The following is a 15384-nucleotide window of genomic DNA, read 5'->3' as shown; positions in this document are numbered from 1 at the left end:
AGCAATGGGGCCGCCACAGTACGGACAGGTAGATCTGAAAAGTAAAAAAGTAGGAGCAGTCAGTTTTGACAAGGTGACAGTAAAATCAGTATTAAACTACTCCAGAATTGAAGTGCTATTATCATTTCGCTGTAGATTAATAGAGGAAATAGGTGTTTTAGTCTCAGACCCTAAGTAAATAATACGTTATTATAAAATTACTGTTTATGCATTCGAGCTAAATGTAACAAAGAACTGAATGCAATTTTAAAAATGCACAAAACAAACAACTTTATAAAATTAATATTCTTATTTAGAAAAGATTAGTTGGCGGAAGGAGTTTAAAGGGAGGCTCCAATCGGTATGTGGAACTGCGTTAGCTCCAAAGGAATTGACTGGCAAACAGCCATTGGAAGTTATCCTGTCTTCGGGATCTAGGGACCTCTACATGGAGCTTAATTCTTTTCTATTATTGAGCCTTTTTACTCCTATACTCAGTTATTACACTCGATTGACTCTCTGCAGCTATATCTGCAGGAAGTTGAATACAATCGAATCGTAGATAAAAGTAAAAACAAACTAATCGCCTCCCTGCCCTAGAATAAGAATTTCAGAATCGAGAAGACCGGATCCAGGGCATTGTCAACTGAACGAGCGTGGAAAAAAAGCCAGGAAAAATGTTTGAACATTTATGATTAGGTACTCTAATGACTCACGTCGAATTTGCACGGTATTCCAAAGGGAAGTGGTTTGCTTGCTGTTCCCGTGCTTGTACGCCTGGTTCCATATTTATATTCTGAGGATACAGAAAAAAAATGTTGCTTACGACAGATTTGCTCCCAATATGTTGTACTGAATCTGAGCAAAATTAATTTTATTTACGATAGAGAGCAATTTTCTGCCGTTCAGAAATTTCAATAGTTGCCTGTATGTTTTGTTTGTTTGTTTGTTTTTTTTCAATTCAGACCATGTGATGCATGTTCTTAAAGGAATTTGTATTTTCAAAGTTATGAACACTTACGCGCGTAGATATAACTAAAGAAACAGTTCTCTAGGGGTACAGCAAGTGGTCTGAAATAGGAAAGAAAAACATACAAAATAAGGTCTATTCCTGAACAGCAAAAGAACTACAAGAATTACATACCGTTCTGCATGTATACTGTCAACTGATTCATGTTAATTTGGATCTATTAGACCCCCAAGCAGGGGCTTTTAAACAGGGAGAGTAGCTCAAATTGAACTGAAAATCGTCTAAATCTTGGCTAAGAGTTAAGGAATTAAGCCCCATCAAGTAAAGTAGTTTTTTCATATTTTGTATAAAGGAACAGTATAACAGTAGTACTACGTTGTCCACTGTTGTTTCTCTCACAATGCCTCGGATTTAATTGTCCAATTCCACCCACCTCTGTTTGGTTAGTAACTTGGTTGAAATTCCATGAAGACTCCTGATCTAAAACAGGCTCTCCTAGCCTTGAAACGCAGAAGTTTCTTGTCATAACAGAAGCATTTCTTCTCACTGCCGTATTCATGATCGGAGAGTTAACATCAACTGGCAATTGAACGTCTCTTTCGGTCTCAGTGTACAACTGGTTTGCTGAAAATTATAAAGAGATCCAAGCGAAGATTATAGCGAGCTTTCGCTTGCTTGTGCTTTTCAAACTTGTAAATGAAATTTGCGGAGAAAATGTACCATCGATCCCGCTAAAAGTGTTCAACGAAAAACGTGTTAATTAAGGAAGTTATAAGCTTTACGAATTGTGGAATCATGGATGAGATCTGGAATATCTTTAACATTTACACAGTAAGTGTACATGTTTAGACAAGACAAGACTTAACTATGCAACAAAAGTGGTGAGATTTAGAGTGACTGTCAGGATATTTAAACTTTCTTTGTTGTTGTTTTTTCTTTTTTATATATCAAACTAATGACCACATCTATCGACGACTTGCCAGAAATATCGTAAGCAAACGATTTGCCTGATTGATCCACAAGCCTCAACTTTGTTAAACCTTATTATAGTATACTGCTCTCAAAGAGTTTTATAATTGGTAGAGCTCTACAACCCGTTTTATACGCGAATAAAATGAGCGCCTAAAGTCAGACAAATCAAAGAGATCTACCAAGAAGTCTTTTGCAAACCAAATTTCAAGCCATTTGAGTAAGAATGGCATAAAGTGAGTTCCATTCTATGTTTAAACAGTTCAGGAGTGATACCCGCTGATAACTCTGTTATTCGGCTTTACTTTTCTATTTGTGCGCATCGAAGAAGAGAAAGATGAATTTTTGTAGTAAGCGGGAAGGATATCTAATGTCCTGTAGGCTTAGTGAAGCAAGAGACTCTATGATACAATGCTGAGAAGGCCTCCTACATCACGGTATGTAAGGCATGGGAACAGCCTCCGCGCTGTTAGGTCTCCAAACAGAAGCGTGCTTCGAACCTTCAAATATAGCTAAATATCACTGATAAAATAGAGCGAGGTATAGCTATGCTTAGCGCAATTCAGTACCTTGGTAAATCTCGTTTAACAGTGTTACAGTTAACGGTAGATGAAGCAAATAAAAAATCAACCCAGCAGAGAGGCTTTTAAGAGCACCATTATTATAGCGTGCCTTTCGAGTCAAAGCCCGGCAAATTTCATCAAATTGTACTACAAATGTAAGTCTCCAAAAGCTGTGAAATTACTCTTCAATGTTTGAGTCTCAGAAGACAGCGCCTTAAAGGAATTCGCAATCTTACTTAGTGCTAAACTGCTTTAAATGTTGAGCCTTTTAAAATTTTAACCTTAACGATTGCTCAATTTAGAAGTGTTACAAAAATCGATAATTCAAGAACGTATATACCAATATACATCGACACCTGTAGAAAAATACTCTTATTTTCATGCTATGATATCGTAAGATAAACACGGAAAAGTATATAAAGCTTACGGATGCAGTATATAAAGCTTACGGATCCAAGCTTACTTGCTGAACGAGTGCTGGATATTGTTGTTGTTCATGGCCTTGTTTTGCGCAATCAAGCCTTCAAAGTTACATTACCTGCTCAACTGGTTTTGTTGAGAAGTTATAATATTGAGATAAAAGGAGAGCAAATGAATCAGCATGTTAAACCAGATTAGTTTTCACCAAGCCCACTGACGTATCCTTACAGCCGTGTGCAATTCAAAAGCATTGCCTGTTCAAATATAACACAGCTCGTGGAATTGTTATTCCCATTTACCTTTTTTCTTCTTAAATTATCGCCAATTTTCAGCGAGTTTTTATTTTCCAACTCATCGAGTCTGTTTGTCTAATGCGGCATCGTGTCATAACGTTACAGGCCACCCTGATGCCACTTTCGGCTGTAAACTCCACAAAACTAAAACATGCATGTTTGATTCAACCGGCTTTACGTGTTTAACACTTTCTCGCAACACTTGCGCAACATTGGAAGCCTTCCAAATGGTTGCGCGTGGCTGGGATGTAATCCGGCTCGCAAGGCAATTCTCACGATATTTCAGCTGTAGGCTGGTGTAAAGCATGATTCAGTATAATTTTAAACTTTACCTAACTGGTTAATTTGGTGCTGCGAGGTATCATTACTTAGTCCAATGCGGCCCCTGGGGGAGGTGGATCGGGAAAAGACGAGAGAGGCGGCGAGTGGAAGGTGCTTAAACTGCGAAAGTTGCCTCTTATCAACATGAATAAGTCGAGCAGCCGTGATAAGTAGTTCGACCGTCCGGAAAAAAAAACTGCCTTACAAGCCACCTTTCAACATAACTGTTTTATTACTATATAGCTGGTATTTCCTCTTTATTTCCTCTTTATTTCCGAGGCAATAACTACTGGTAAAAGGAGTACCCACTTAACCTGTTGGACAAGATTCAAAATTTCGTCGAGACTTACCTAATATTCCGAAACTCAATGTTAAGAGTCTGTTAACTTAACTCATCAAATTATGCTTGGTTTGCAAACCAGATAATTCAAAAAATAAATAAGTCAGACTCGTACCTGTCGTCACTGAATCTTTAAAAAACAGGTCAGCACACAGTAAGTCATTAAACCGCTCTCGTGGCAAACGTTACATTGCGCAATTTACTTAAACCTAGGTGATGGATATCTTTATATTGTAAGTCATTAGTCAGTTTTAATAACAGGATTGTTTAGAAGGTTTACTGACCACGTCATAGTCAGAATTTCTAAGAAGCTTGTTATTATATATAAATATATTTTCTAGAAAATGAATTTATCCCATTAGTGCCGAAGTATTACTATGTCTAATTAAAATAAATTACTCAATTACTCTTGTCTAGTTGGCAGAATTATTTAAAATTACGAAACTAACCGGAAATTTTTTCCGCTGGAGGGAAATATATATAAAAGATGAAGGTTTGACCTTTATACAGTGTTGCGAAATACACTGTTCTTTTATTCTTGTGCAATCACTTAAAACTGCAAAGTTATGTCAAGTGGTGGCGAGGGGTCTCAATGCATGAAAATCTAAAACTTCTACTGAACTTCCGCAATAAAATAATGAATATAGCGTTCTGTGTATAACAACTGCGTCTGCTCTGTCAGAGAGTCAGTGTGTTCAGTGCATAGGGTTCAGTTAAACCTGTGATATTTTAATTGCGAATGAATGTTCATAGAGAACGTTTTTGTGTATACCCGTCCATAGGTACCGTAAGGGTGTTACGAATTACACAACAACTTAAAATGTAAAAACACCGTTTGTGCTCAAATAAGCGCCCTGGGGGCTTATTAGGGAGTTCAACGACGACGGCGAAGGCAACGAGAACGGCAAAAAAGCAATAGGTTTAGATTAGCAAAACAACAACTTTGCCCGTGCATCACGCTTTTATGTACATTTCTCTGCCGTCGTTGCACGACTACAACATGAAACTACCTAATTTCACGCTCTGTCGACGACTGGAACAAAAGACAACAACTTTCTTTTTCTTCAGTCCTGAACTTTGATGGAGATGGAATAAGCGCGATAAATTTTGAGGCAGCGCAAATTCACTTTTTAAGCGACGTTTTCGTAGCCGTCGCCGTCGTCGTTGCGTAAACTCCCGATTTAATTTAAGTCGAGAGCGAGGGAGAGGTGCCCTAATTCGAAAGGAGGCGTAATAGGGGCGTAGTATTCTACTACCAATTTTACGGGTTACTTAAAATCACTCTAGAACGTATCTTTCAGTAGACAATTGAATTTGTGTGTGTAGTGCGTATTCTTGACTTTGAACGTTTTACTCTGAGTTCTGTCACTGTCTTCACTCACAATTGTAAGAGGCCGAGCCGCGCCTTTAATAAGCGATGCATCAAGCGATGTCCACAAATCGGAAGTCATTCATCAGCCCGGCTGCATGTACTGTTTGATCTCCTGATCCCCAGGATCTAGAATAATCAACAGCAGATCATGCTCATAAGAAAGAAGACAGTTGATTATCTCTTAACGGGCATCTCTATAAGACGAACACCTCTGTAAAACGGACACCTAGAGTTGGTCCCTGCCTTCTTGACTCCATTTATTTGACTCTCTTGACTCTATAGGACGGACGCTTACTGCCGGTACCAAAGGTGTCCCATGTCTTAGAGAAAGTTGACTGTTCTGTGAATCTACGCCAAACGATCTAAAAGTTAACTTTCAAGATTTAAAATTACTGGATTGTCTTGACGAAGGTAAGAATTAAGCAAAGTACAAAAATGGTTTACATATTGTATTCGCTAAGAAATGTTAATATTAGTTACCTCTCGATACCTTTGTTTGGTTTGTAAAATGGTTATTCCTTTAAGATACACGATTGAATCTAAAACAGCTTCTACTGGTAATTGCCACCCCGACTGAACGCAGCCGTTTCCACTCGTAACAGTAACATTTCTTTTTACTGCTGTAGTGTTCAAAATCAGAAAAAATTCGACAAAAGATCAAAGCAAGCAAGTTAACATAGCAAAGATGACTGCAAGCTTTTTCCTGCTTATTTCTGAGTTGTGTTCAAATCTCTCTTGGTTCAAATAAAATAAAATTTAATAAGAATACTCGGCAAATGGTAAATGGTAGAGAACGTGTGAGACACAAGTAGACAAAACCATTGAGAGGTGCAAAGAAAAGGTTTGAGGTAGTTTTGAGCAACTGATCACGTTTTGCTGCTGTGGGAAATGCGATGAAAAAAGCCGGGACGGGTGGCAAGCTCGACGGCGCGAGTGTAAATTTGCCTGATCCAGTGTACGTATCTTGAATCATGATTTTGCCTAGCCATACAGTAGACGTTTCATTTGGCTTTGTTTCCGATACTACAAACGACCATATACTATCGACAACTCGCCAGAAATATCGTCCGATATCGTAGGCAAACGATTTGCACAGTATTTGCCAAATCCACGGGCATTCAAGACGTTGCCGTAACTATGCTGATAATACTCTCTTAATTCAAAAGGAAAATCGATCAATAAAATGAACGCCTTAAGTCTGACGCAATTCTTAGTCATAGCTTTGCCTTCAAACGCAGACAAATAAAATTCCACGTCAAACTGACATGGAATTAAAAAGATGCTCCAACTAACTATCATTTGAATGCAGTGTGTCGTAGTATCAAGGAGGACTAAGGGCTTGGAAACCAAGACTTAAGCCAGAAAACACTCAGCGAAAGAATGGCAACAAAAATTCAACACGATATTAGTTTAACCTAGCTTCGAAGTGCAACTGTTTTAGATTAGTCTAACTCGCCGGATTGTCCTTGTTCTTTTGTCAGCATTGAACTAGAGAAAGATAACTCTTACTCCTCGGCTAAGAAGTGGCCTGATGGAACCAAATGTCGGCTGTATCCTAGACTCGATGTAAAACCTAACTAGGCATTCGTAGGGCCGTTATATCTCCAAAAGAAGCGTGTGAGTTAACCTCTAAAAATACTGATGAGATTAAAATATAGCTAATCATTTGAAAACACTTGGCTTGCTTTCAAAGTTGTCGAAACGTGCGCGTTCTCACGACCTGTGCAACTTTTTCTAGAAAAGTTATAAAAACGTTGAAACAAAAATGTAAGAATCAACACAGCAATAAAGCTCACTTACTAAACTATTCATCTAAATGCGTCAGTGAGTTACTCTGATTGTGCAATTCAGGGTAGGGTCTTTCAACGAGTCAAGACCTAGAATTGACCCCCAAACGTTCGATTTGCGCAATACTTAATTGGACCTATAGATGATCCGACTCGAAATTTAGCACATTTAGTTTTATAGTATTTTCATTTAAAAGTCTACTATGTTTAAAGATTCATTAATGACTGAGTAACTTGGTTTTAAAATAGAGCCAAAAAAAAAAACCAAACAAACAAACAAACCAGAGGAAACTAATTTCTAAACTAGTTGAGAAGTTATACAAATGGTGTCGTATTGCCCAATAGTATGTCTTCATGGCCTTTCAAAGCCACAAAATTCATTAAATTTCCCCAACATCAAAATACAAAACGTAAACACATTACATACATGATCTCAACATAAAACGAAGAAAAAGAATCAAAGAAGCGGTATATAAAGCTTACCTGTTGAACGAGTTTCGGGTAGATATCAAAAGGCCCCCGCTACAGGGCTTCGCCTAAAATTGCGCAATCAAGCCATCAAAGTCACATAACTGGTTAAACTGGTTTTGTTGACCAGTAATAATATTAAGATAAGAAGAAAGCAAATGTGCTAAACCGACCCAGCTTTTATCAAAAGGCGATGACTTATCTTTCCAATGCACAGTTCAAAGGTATTGCATGTTCACACTTTTTGGATTTGTTGTTTCTCTTATCTCCTTCTTTTTCTTTTAACATCTAACTTAGACCTCGGTTTAGGAAATCTTTAATTGGACCCCCAGATCTCTTCCTTAGTGAGTTATTTTAAGTAGACAAATGCTTTTGTTATATACTTTATATGCTTTAATGAAACTGCTAACGATAAATGGTGTTCACATAAAAGTGTTCGGCAAATTGAAAATGGCTTAGAACGCGGTTTTGTCAAACTCTGGCTAAACTCCGTTTAAATAACTGGCCCTTTGAGTTGTGTATTTAATGCGACATCTTTTTCGTTACTAGTCCACCGTGCTGTCACTTTCTGTTGTAAACTCTATAAAAAGTTTTTTTTCAAAACTATCAAAATTAAATCATCTTAATCGAGCCCACGGTCGGTTTAAGCGGTGTTGCGAAACACCGGATAAACAGTCTTGCGCAAATCTTTGGAACAAATTAAATACCTTCTTAAATCATGGCGTGGGGACGGATTGTATTATTGCAAGGCCATGTGATGCTTTCAGACTACAGCTTAAAGTATGTTTTAGTATGATTATCTGATGAACTTCAATCTTACCCATAAGTCTTAGGCGGGTGAGTAGAGGGGATGGTGGGCGGGGGCGATACAAGATCAGCCAATCGAGGGTTTCTCTCTGAATATTCACCCCAAATAAAAATAAAGTAGTCGAATAGCATGGACTATGCGGAAAAGAAATGCCTTCTAAGCCACCTGGCTTCTGATTGGATAGATTTACACTAGAATCACGCCACACACGGGAGTTATGTCACTTGCTATAAAACAAGTTTGCCTTGGGTCGGTAAAACACGCGACAAGTAAAACCGATTTTGTTGCAAAAAGTAGAACTGCTGTCTTTTCGAACAGTGGCGTGCGTTCTTTTACGTTCCACATGAACTGATCAGTGAAAATGTTGTGAGACCGGTCCTGCGGTTTTTTGCCCTTACCCGAGAAGATTAGAATTTCTAATCATTTGCAGATGTCATTACAAAGGCAGCACTTTCTTCTCATTTATTTAAAGATCCTGAGTGTTGGTCCGGCCGGGGTTTGAACCCGCGACCTTCCGCTTGGCGGACCGGCGCTCTCCCAACTGAGCTTACCAGGCGGCGGTTAATCAATCAAGATTGAAGTAACATTCAATCGAAGAATTACGGTGACAATTCCCTGATGTCACAGGAATGTACGGAGGCATTATGCTCGTTCCACCTGAAAGGCACAAAATGAAACAGAAAACAGATAAAACCATTGATCATCAACGCCATTTTGTTCATTTTCTTTGAACCAGCATGCGCAATCGTGGTCAACAGGTATATGACATGCGCATTGTTTAAACTGGATTTTGAGAAAAAAACTCATTTTTTTTTCGAAAACCTGAGTTCTGAAAAAAAAAAACCCAGAGTTTTGAAAACATCTGAGTTTTTTTTTTTAAAATCTGAGTTTAAAAAAAACCCTGAGTTTTGAAAAAATCTGAGTTTTTTAAAAAAATTAATTTCAAAAGGAAAAACTTGGGCTTTAACAAAGGAAAATATTGTAGGTATGAAAATAAAACCGCAAACCTAAAATAATAAGTTTTACTATTCAAATGTCCCAAAATAAGTAGCTGGGTTTTTGTGTCCCTTATGGGCCACCGTACGCACGCCCTAATGCTCTTAAATGTTTGATTTTGATAAAAGTAAATACTCTTTTTTTCGTTTTGGTCTTTGGACCGATTGAGGAAGTGCGAAATCGGAACACCGGAGAAACCCAGCTAATTCTCTGAATATATTGTTTTTTGATAACGACACCTTTTCCGTTTTTGTTTTTGGACCGCCCTGATTGTAATCAGAAAGTACAAAGTTGGACCAAAGCCCGTAAAAGTATACCACCGGTGCTTAACCTAGAACTAAGAAATATTCAGTTACAAAATTAAACACGTTATTTTTTATCTTATTTCCGCTGGCAATATTTCTTGCAACTTTTCCTGAGTTTTGCTGCATCTTTGTGAGAGACGTTGAATCAACAAGACAAACATTGCATAGGATAATTAAGCGATATCTCCTGACACAAAATTGTCTGGCAACATTTACCTTGCAAAGCTATTAGAACTTCAGTAAAGTAACATCAGTAATATACCTCACAGGGCCTGTCACAGGATGTGTCAAAGTCAAATCCGCATCCTAGAATCCACCAAAAAACAGATTTCAAGCGTTTCTTTACTAAAATTAAAAAAAAAAATGGATTTGAATCTAATGAATTCACACTCTGAAGGGACTCATCAGATCGAAATCTAAACCCAACAGATTTTTAGAATTCATGATAATTCCTGCGCGTGCTTTTGTTAGGTGAATGATCCGTGAAAACTGAGTACACCTGCAATCTCTTCCGGTGTTTTGGTGTGTTAATTCATCCGTTAAAAAATAATCTGTTCCCTGTTCCGGTCTTCCGATTTTAGGGCCTTCAAATGATATGTTAATTACTATGAGCTCAGTAATTTTGTTTTAATTTAATGTCACATTTACTGAAAACTTTACATCGTCAAGAGAGTCAGATCCTCTTTTGGTACCACAGAGAAAGACGCACGATGAAGATAATGTGAAAGATCCCGAAAGTACGAGGTACGCGTCCTAGTTATGTGATCACATGGCATGGCGGCCTTGTACATATTGGTCAAAGTAGTGCCAAGTTTCTAGGGATAATTTTTCACGTGCTTTATCATAAACTAGCTACGCTATATGGCAGGACGATAACGAACCTAGCTTTATTGATTACGAACTGCTATGTATAACGAACGATTTTCTTTACCCCAATACGAGCAATCGTTATAGCGAAGATATTTTTCCACTCCCTTGCTCCTTCGTTATACGGAGGTTTCACTGGATTGATTTGGCCTCTCTTAGTCTAGGTTAGCATCGATTAGCAGCGCGAAGTGTGACATTACTTTGTAGGCGGTTGAAATTCTACCCTAAAGTGGGAAGACCCTTTCTAAACAATTTTTTAAAATTGTTGAAATAAACAAAACTGTTGAAACTTCATCTTCATGATCAGTTAATGGATGTAATTTAAAATTGACTTTTATTTACAAGTTGCACAAGTTAACTTTCATTCGCCTCTAGAGAGCGAATAAATATAGTTGAAGATATCTTTTAATAGCTGGTTTTAATAAGTATCTACCGTAACTGAACTAAAGTACTTAACCTTTACTTAAAATATCTTAAGTACTTGTGCTGGCAAATTTAGAACTTACATTTTCCTTAATAATTACTTCACTTAAAGGAATGAAAGTTAGATTGTTCCTAGATATTCCTAGATAAGCAATCAAGCTACCAAGCATTGCTGGACAAAAGTGACCTAACGACTCTTCAGAACAGAAGACTGCAAGATATTGCTATCCTTATGTATAAGGTGAAACACAAACTATGCCCCATCAAAATATCCGAGCTATTTCACGCGCATTGCTCACCCTACAACTTGAGGACGGCAGAGTTCGCCATTCCCAGATTTAGGACCAATAAATATGGTAAACACTCGCTCACCTACCTGGGACCAAAGTTGTGGAATAAGCTGCCAAGCGAAATCAGAACTCTCCCATCATTATTTAGTTTCAAAAATTGTATTCGTAAATTTGATCTAGGTGCAATGATAGACGACGACAATTGCTCCAATTGCATCCTTTGTAATTCTTAATCTTTATAAATCAATTATTTCATTAGTTGATAGTTAGTAGGTTTTTTAACTATATTATATTGTTAGGTAACTATAATTGCATCCTTTGTAATTCTTTATCCTTTGTAATTCTTAATCTTTTTAAATCAATTGTTTCATTAGTAGATAGTAGGATTTTAAACATATTATATTGTTAGGTAACTATATTATATTGTTAGGTGTCCCCAATTAGTAGAGGGGTTCTTAACCCCATCGGCTAGACATTCCAAGACACATTAATAAAGTTTATGTATGTATGTATTGACCTTCATTCTGAAAGCGAATACCGAAGAATAATCCTGAACATCCGTTCGAGTTCGAATGTTCCAGTTCGAGTTCGAGTTCGAGTTCGAGTTTCCGGGATGAGTTGAAAATATTCTGAACATCTATTGATACTCCGGGAGGGGGAACAGAGTGTGGGATTACTGTATTTTAGACAGAATGATAATATAATTTTTTCTCGCTTTTAACAATAACAAAAGCGAACGTAGTCGGTGAGAAAAGGAACAGAGAAGAAACTCTTTGACATATTTCGAAATATTTCCAACCGCAAGAAAAGAGCGAAAGCTGTAAAAATTCTTCGCTGAGGCAGATGTCCTGTAATCTTTTAGTTTTCCAAAACACAAAACAATACATCTCTATACGATAGTTTATTTCTCTCTGTAAAATTTCCCCTAGATTTCCTTCTTTAAAAAAGCAACATCCCTCATCAACGAATGTTAGTGCATGGTATCATATAAAAATCCGGAGACATCGGGCCACATCGCTGGATTCACTCTGTTAGACAAATTATAGCTGCACGTTATTTGATTTATTGATTAAACTTTCCGGAATAAAATCCAGAAAGAATTTCTCTTCTAACTAAGGTCAATCGAACGCACCTTTAGCAGCAAAGATTATATAACAATGAAATACTGACTGCGTGTATTTTTGCAAACTCCTGGCTATATAGCTCGCTATAATATTACATTCATTTGGTTTCTAGGAAAATAGCATGTATAAAACTAAGCAATGTTTTGCCGTTACTTGATTGAGTTGTTTAGAAATAAATTAATTCTTATCCTTTCAAATGAGAACTACGATAGTCAGTGTTTTTCAAAATAAGATTGGTCATTTCCCAACTCATAAAGATAGCGGTAAAAACCGAGTAATGCTTTATGCTCGGACAAACCTTGTGTAAATAAGTTCATCTGGGCAAAATAAATAAAAAATTTCGCTGCGCATGTTATAAATTCATCTACTTCTGAGGAAAGGAAAATATCTTGCTCAATCTTTCATAGCTCGGAAAATGCATCTACATGTGAATATGCTGAACAGACTCAGTCAATGAGAATTCTGTAATAAGTGTAAGAATTAAATGTTGCATTTTCGCACGTACGTTCCGTTACAATTCACTGGGAATTTTCCCGAAAACTTGGCTCAAAATCTCGCCTGCAATTTGGCCAAGAATTTGGCGAGCAATGGGACCGCCACAGTACGGACAGGTAGATCTGAAAAGTAAAAAAGTACAGGAGTAGTCAGTTTTGACAAGGTGACAGTAAAATCAGTATTAAACTGCTCCAGAATTGACGTGCTATTATCCTATCGCTGTAGATTAATAGAGGAAGTAGGAGTTTTAGTCTCAGACCCAAGTAAATAATACTTTATTATAAAATTGCTGTTTATACATTCGAGCTAAATGTAACAAAAAACTAAATGCAATTTTAAAAATGCACAAAACAAACAACTTTATAAAATATGCTTTTTTAGAAAAGAAAAGTTGGAGAAAGGAGTTTAAAGGGAGGCTCCAATCGTTATGTGGAACTGCGTTAGCTCCAAAGGAATCGACTGGCAAACAGCCACTGGAAGTTATCCCGTCTTCAGGATCTAGGGACCTCTATATGGAGCTTAATTCTTTTCTATTATTGAGCCTTTTTACTCCTATACTCAGTTATTACACCCTACCGACTATCTACAGCGGTATCTACAGGAAGATGAATACAATAGAATCGTAGATGAAAGCAAAAACTAATCGCCTGTCTGGCCTAGAATAAGAATTTCAGAATCGAGAAGACCGGGTCCAGGGGATTGTTAACCTGAGATCAGGCCCAATTTTAGCGGTTCTCATACTTTCTCTTCAACGACCAGCGCTAAAATCGTTTCGCCTTCCCCACCGGAATGGTATTTACAAAGCGAAACGAAAATTGAGCCTGATCTCAGGTTAGGCAATTGTCAACTGAACGAGCTAGCGTGGAAGAAAGTCAGGAAAAATGTTTGAACATTTATGATTAATTACACTAATGACTCACGTCGAATTTGCACGGTATTCCAGAGAGACGTGGTTTGCTTGGTGTTCCCATGCTTGCATGCCTGTTTCCATATTTATATTCTGAGGATAAAGAAAAAAATGTTTACTTTTATACGTACAGATTTGCTCCCAATATGTTGTATACTGAATCTGAGCAAAATTAATTTGTCTGGCATATTTACGATCGAGAACATTTATCTGCCGTTCAGAAATTTAATAGTTGCCTGTATGTTTTTTTTTTTTTTTTTTGCAATTCAGACCATGTGATGTTCTTAAAGGAATCACAGTTGTCTTTTCAAAGTTATGAACACTTACGTGCGTGGATATAGCTAATTAAAAGAAACAGTTCTCTGGGGGTACAGCAAGTGGTCTGAAGTGGGAAAGAAAAACATACAAAATAAGGTCTTTTCCTAAACAGCAAAAGAACTACAAGAATTACATACCGTTCTGAATGTATACTGTTAACTGATTTATGTTAATTTGGATCTATTTGACCCCCAAGCAGGGGCTTTGCAGGGAGAGTAGCTCAAAATGACCTGAAAATTGTCTAAATCTTGGCTAAGGGTTAAGGAAAGCCCCATCAAGTAAAGTAGTTTTTTTTTTCATATTTTGTATAAAGGAACAGTATAACAGTAGTACTACGTTGTCCAGTGTTGTTTCTCTCACAATGCCTCGGATTTAATTGTCCAATTCCACCCACCTCTGTTTGGTTAGTAACTTGGTTGAAATTCCATGAAGACTCCTGATCTAAAACAGGCTCTCCTTGCCTTGAAACGCAGAAGTTTCTTGTCATAACAGAAGCATTTCTTCTCACTGCCTTATTCATGATCGGAGAGTCAACATCAACTGGCAATTGAACGTCTCTGTATATCTCAATGTACAGCTGGCTTGCTGAAAATTGCAAAAGAGATCCAAGCGAAGACTTATATCAGCAAGCTTTCCCTTCCTTGTGCTTTTCAAACTTGTAAATGAAATTTGCGAAGAAAATATGCCATCGATTCCGCTAAGAGATTACAATGAAAAAGGTGTTAATCAAGAAGTCATAAGCTTTAACTTGAGAATTGTGGAATCATCGATGAGATCTAGAATCTTTAACATTTACACAGTAAGTCATTTGTACATGTGTAGACAAGACAAGACTTAACTATGTAGTGATGCAACAAAAGTTGTGAGGTCGTTACTTCACTGAATTGTGATTCTGTCAGTAGCTATGGCCACACCAGATTTTGAGTGTCTCAGGACATTTAAACTTTCTTTGTTGTTGTTGTTTTTTTCTTTGTTATATATCAAACTAATGATGCCCATATCTATCGACAACTCGCCAGAAATATCCTAGGCAAACGATTTGCCTGATTGATCCACAGGCCTCAACTTTGTTAAACCTTATTATATATACTGCTCTCAAAGAGTGTTATATTTGGTAGAGCTCAACAACCCGTTTTATACGCGAATAAAATGAGCGCCTAAGTCAGACAAATCAAAGAGATCTACCAAGAAGTACCTTGTGCAAACCAAATTTCAAGCCATTTGAGTAAGAATGGCATAAACTGAGTTCCGTTCTATGTTTTAACAATTCAGGAGTGATAGCCGCTGATAACTCTGTTATTCGGCTTTACTTTTCCTCTTTGTGCGCGTCGAAGAAGAGAAAGATGAATATTTGTAGTAAGCGGGAAGG

Source organism: Porites lutea, chromosome 1 (genome assembly GCF_958299795.1).
Source record: "Porites lutea chromosome 1, jaPorLute2.1, whole genome shotgun sequence".
In the NCBI taxonomy this organism is placed as follows: domain Eukaryota; kingdom Metazoa; phylum Cnidaria; class Anthozoa; order Scleractinia; family Poritidae; genus Porites; species Porites lutea.
The sequence above is the reverse complement of the archived record's forward strand: the minus strand, read 5'-3'. Positions refer to the sequence as shown.